Raw genomic sequence first — 5,870 nt, forward strand, 5'->3', positions numbered from 1 at the left:
TGCTTTTCCCATCAAGTGCAGGAACCTGAGTCTTTTCCATTTATTATTAATGAGGATGATGCGTAGCTTTCACTTTTTAGCAAGGAGTGAGAGCACGTGAGTCAACCCGAGGATTAGCCACAGGAAAAGGATAAAGTTAGAAACAATTCAGAGACAAGATTTGAGCTGTAGACATTATTGTAGAGATTCTCTGAGTTCTTTTTCTGTCTCATTAAAGCCTTCAATTTGGAGAGTTGATTCTCTTTACTCTTATACTTGTTCTATATTTATTTATAATTTAGAATAATTATAATTTAGAATATACAATGTATTCTATATTACTTATTCTATAATTTATTCAGCAATCACAGTTATCCTACTTGTCTCCTTAACTATTATTTTTTCACTATCCCCTCACTCTAAATTCACCTTCTGGAAAGCTTGAAATTTTAATTCCTTCTGTCCTATCATGCTCTAGACAAAATTCATAATTGCACCCCATTTCCACCATTGTTATCTCCTTGCGGTTGCCCTAAGGAGCCTCCTTCGAACCAACATGATCTACTTCCTGATCTCCAAATACACACGGCACCTGTCCACCTCCATGCTTTGCTCTGGCTCCTGTTGCAGTCTGCAGTGGTGTCCCCTTCTCTTTCTACTCTTCTGAGCACAACCTACCCTCAAAGGCGTGCATCCATCCCTATTCTCCATGGATGCTGCCCAAATAGGAAGTGATCTCCTCCTGAGTGAAGTCCTATAGAATTCCTTGTCAGTACCTCATTTGGATCTCACAGGACTGCCTTTTAAGCTCTTTATAGAAATTATGGATTAGCAGCCACAAGCCCTACCTTCTACTCAGGGTTCTGCCATTACCACTTTGCGTGCCTGTGTCTGATGCTGCCGGTCTCATTGTGGTTCTATGAAGATCAATGAGATAGAACATTAAAATTATTTGAAACTCATCTATGAGAAGTACTATTTAAACATTTACTACTTAATGTGCCTCAATTTACTCATCTGTAAAATGGACCTATTAATCAGTAGTACCTGGTGAAGATTAATTTAGTAAGGCACATGGGACAGTACCTGGCTTATAGTAAGTCAGCACTAATAGTTAGCTGTCACACTCATCCTCATCCTCATTGTCAGCATCTTTGGATGGAACTGTGTGCCCCGTTAGGACAGAGGTTGTGACTTGGAATTTCCTCCATGCATAGGATGGAACCTTGTACTGGATGCTCTGTAAACGCTTGCTGGCTGAATTGTGAGTTCCAGTCTTGTTGCTGTGTGCAGTACTCACATTCTCTTTTTTCTCCCTTTTCCCAAGACATTAAAATTCCCACTGATCACTCTTGAGCCTGGAAGTTTTTAAATGAATAGAAATCAACTCTCTGACAGCAGTGTTGATTTGGGCTCTAAGCCTAAATTAGTTTGATAGGTGAATTGCTGTGAATGCAGATGTCATCATTCAAAAGTGATCCAAATTCATTTTCTTTTGATACCTCCTTATCAGGATGTAACACAGTCATGTTTTGAAATGGAACAACCTCTATTAGTTTAATTGAGCATAGTTTTGACACTGTCGAGGTTTGTGTAATGTCCTCGTAGTAACCCTTTGAAGGCATTATTCTACAAAATGGTGGGGCAGAAAATTTCTGGTACAGCTTTTGGTTCCATGTCTGGTGTAGGGTAGCAACCCCTGTCATCTCAGTTGAGGCTGTACCTCTTGTACCCCTGAGCTTACACTCAGAGCTGATTTCATCCGGAAGGCACATGGACCCCCTTACCTGTCATTTACTACCAGTGTCCTTTCCAACTGGTCTAGGCATGGGCATGGCGGTTGTTACATGTTTTAAATAATCTGGAGGACTCTGTTGGAACTTTCTGAACTGAGACTGTATCTGGATGCCACAGAGCAAAGCTGGGAAGGGGAAACCTGGTTTCCAATGTCAGCTTGTCTAGTAATTGGCTGTGTGACCTTGAGAAAGTTAGTTATGGCCTCAGAGCCATGTGTGTAAAGCGCTTATCCCAGTAACCGGCATGCAGGACGCATTCAGTAAGTGTAGCTAGTTTTATTTTTCTTTCGAATATCCTCAGAGATAACAAAAAGTAGATCACTTGCAAGCAGGTAATACTTGCTGGGTAATGTAATTTTGGGTCCATGACGATAAGTTATTGTAAAGTAATGAGGCTCAGGCTTGTAAACCGGCTCTGGAGTCACTTCTAAAATCAGTGACAGGACTTCCCTGGTGGCGCAGTGGTTAAGAATCCACCTGCCAATGCAGGGGACATGGGTTTGAGCCCTAGTCTGGGAAGATCCCACATGCCACAGAGCAGCTAAGCTTGTGCACCACAAGTACTGAGCCTGCGATCTAGAGCCCACGAGCCACAACTACTGAAGCCCGTGTGCTGTAGGGCCCGCGTGCCGCAACTGCTGAGCCCACGTGCTGCAACTACTGAAGTCCGTGCACCTAGAGCCCATGCTCCACAACAAGAGAAGCCACCGCAATGAGAAGCCCGCGGACCACAATGAAGAGTAGCCCCCACTCATCGCAACTAGAGAAAGCCCGTGCACAGCAACGAAGACCCAATGCGGCCCAAAATAAAATAATAAATAAACAAATCAATAAATGCAGAAGGAATGACAGAATTAGAAAATTATTTAATTAATAAATAAATAAAATCAGTGACAAGATTACTACTTTACATAAAGCCAGTGCATCCCAGGGCTAGAGTTTTGCTGCCCAAAGCTTCCGTACCAGGACTGAGTTGTATGGGTAACTGGGGGCGGGGCATGCTTCCCCCTCTTTGCGTTCAGTCAGGACAGGTGGAGTGAGGGTGGTTCCTGGTTTCTCTCCGCATTCCTTCACCAGTGACCCTGGGTCTGCACGTGGCCACAACCTGGTCCAGCTCCTTGCCAATGCTCGTTACTGGCTTGTGCAAGAAAGACTAGCCTGGCAGACCCTAACTGCTCTGGGCAGACTCCCTCTCCCCAGGGTGTATTTTTGAGTGAATACAGCTGCCTGTTTCCCTTCCCTGTTGCTGCCTGGTCCCAGAGAATAACTTGACTCTTTCCCGACACCCTCCACTCAGTGGTAAGAGGAACTTGGCCGCCAGACGCTATTTGTACAGAGAAGTTCTGATACACTGTGTATTGTAATTGTACTTTGTTATCTTTTGGTAGTGCTGTGCCTTCCTCCCGTGCTGAGAAGGCAAGTGAGAATCTTAAAGTGATAAATAGGAAGAAGTTTTGTGTTAAGAGAGGCCTAAGCCTGCTCAGATGTCAACAGGTTTGCAGGAATGCATGGAGCATCTCAGCCAGGTAGCGAAAACTAAGTTGTACCCATCTTGCCCCGTTGTCACCCCTGCTTTCCAGCTGGCTCCCCAGGGCCTGCTGGAGCCTCCGTGATGGTCTGCCTGGCCTGCTTCCTCCCTCACCCCTGATGTGGCTGGATGTGCTGGACCCCTGGGCTCCAGACCTAGGCATCTCTCCTCACTGCACGGCCAAAGCTGGCTCAGCCTCCCCTGAGGGATGAGCTTGCCCAAATCCTAGGACAAATCTTGATCTGAGGCAGGGTTTAAGGAACTCCATTCCAGAATCCTTGTTGCCTAGTCCAACCTTGACCTTGAGTCTTGGTTCTTTTTATAGGTTCCGCAAACTGTTCCCTACCCTGTTTCTGTGCCCAAACCTCCTGCCTTGTTTACCTGGCTGAGAACCCCAGGTACTGAAAGGCCTGTGATCAACCCTGCCCTGTCCATGCAGTAGAGCCTGCCTCTCAGTACCAGCCCAGCAGATGGGGGCTCTGCTCACCTCTACCCACCGTCTGCCTATCAGTTTTGCACTGATCCTTTCCTGGTTCAGTCACCCTGTTTCTGGCTTCATACTGCCTCTTTCCTGTACTAATTCACTTGTTCTTTGCCCCCTACCCTTTGTATACAGTGGAGATATTTCATGGCCAAGATATGCTCCTGGACAAGATAGATGATAGAGAAAGAGAGAGAGAGAGAGAGAGAGAGAGATTGTCTGGAGAAGTAGAAGCAAGTCTTTAATATCCATCTTCGTTGTCCCATCAATAACTACACATTGTTAATTTTTATATCTGAAACCACACAACTCAGATTGGGACTTGAACCCATAGGCCAGGACTCGAACCCGGCCAGAACCCAGGTTGGGACTTGAACCCACTGTCTTTTAATTGCAATCACACACCTGGTCTCAGGACTTAATGAAGCTCAGGTTTTCGATGTCTCGTTGCAGAAAGAATTCAGTGAGAGACAAAGTATTAGGTAAGAAGTGGATTTATTTAGAGAGAGTCACATTCCAGAGACAGAATGCCATCCATCTCAAAAGGCAAGAACGGCTTTGGGAGTGTGGGCCGTCTCAGAAGGTGAGAGGACCCAAAATACGGTGTGGTTCGTTTTTATGGGCTGGGTAATTTCATAGGCTAATGAGGGAGAGGATTATTCCAACTGTTTTGGGGATTTCCAGGAACTGGAAATTAGCCTCAGAAGTGTCATGGCACCTGTAGGTGTGTCATTTAGATACTAATGCATTACAGTGTGCGTGTAATGAGGCTCAAGGTCCACTGGAAGTCGAATCTTCCGCCATCTTGGACCTAGTAGGTTCTAACCAGTTTTTGTCATGTCCTCAAAGGCTATGTCATTCTTTTAAAGGTTTTGCCCTGCCCCCTTCCCTCCTGTTTCACATCTGTAAGGTTCCTGTATCTTAATTTTTTTTGGCTGTGCCGCGCAGCATGTGGGATCTTAGTTTCCCGACCAGGGATCGAACCCGTGGGCCCTGCAGTGGAAGCGCAGAGTCTTAACCACTAGACCGCCAGGGAAGTCACACTCTATCTTAATTTTTAAATTTTAAAGTATTTTGTCTACACTTGCTTTTTTGCCTTATGTTTTGGCTTTAGTACCTAACTTCTGCATAACATGAGATCACATTTTGTGTGATGTCAAAGACCTCCTTCACGCTTGCAGTGGAATCTTTGCCTTTGGCACCTGTCCCACCTCAGCGAGCAGGTCTACTGCTGAAGACCTGCCAGGAGGCCCGGTCTAGCCAGCTAACCAGGCAAAGTCCCACTGTAGGGTGGCATCTCAGCCAGCTCTTGGGGCTGGCTGGCTGAAGCCAGTAGGGGCGCCACTGAGAGTGAGTTAAGATACACTTGGAATGGTCCCTTTCATGCGTTCAGCTGCATTGCACGTATCACCCACCTTATATGTGGGACAGGAGCTGCAGCAAACTGCCATGGAATTTCTGCACAGTCCTGACATGCTTACTCTCCCAGGGCTTGAGTGGAAATTAGGAGGAGCGTTTTATGGAAAGGACTGCCTTTGAAGGGAATGAATGAATGACACAGTAACTAAACTTAAGGATGAAATTGGCACCTTTCACTAAAGGCTCAGATTTATGAAATATCGCTCATCATATGCTCTGGCCACACCGGCTTTGAAGACAGTCGAGAGCTTGGGTGACAATCTCAGGGTTTTGGATCTAAGTCCCACCTAGTGCAGTTTGCTGCTGGTGTTCCCCCCAGCTTAGCACCTGAACGACTGCTGGGCCCAGCGAGCCCTTTTCTGCCCTGTAGGGTCTGGTGGCAGCTCTGATTGTATTTTTCCTCATGATGCTTTTGTCCCCATCACTCACAGCTTTGGATCCCTTGCCCCACTGCCCCCCATCCACCCCCCCCCAGCAGAGGCGGGGGAAGCAGAAGAAGGTCTTCCAGCTTTTTTAGAGCCTTCCTGTCCCTTTTCCCAAATTAGCTGGGTACTTTCCACCCCACAGCCTCTTCCTGGTAGACTAGAGACCAGCTCCCCAGGGACGGGCTGGAGACTACGTGGGCATCAGTATCCTAGGTTGAACCCAGAAGTGCTCCTTGTCAATA

This window comes from Mesoplodon densirostris, chromosome 4 (assembly GCF_025265405.1).
Source record: "Mesoplodon densirostris isolate mMesDen1 chromosome 4, mMesDen1 primary haplotype, whole genome shotgun sequence".
NCBI classification, from domain to species: Eukaryota; Metazoa; Chordata; class Mammalia; order Artiodactyla; family Ziphiidae; genus Mesoplodon; species Mesoplodon densirostris.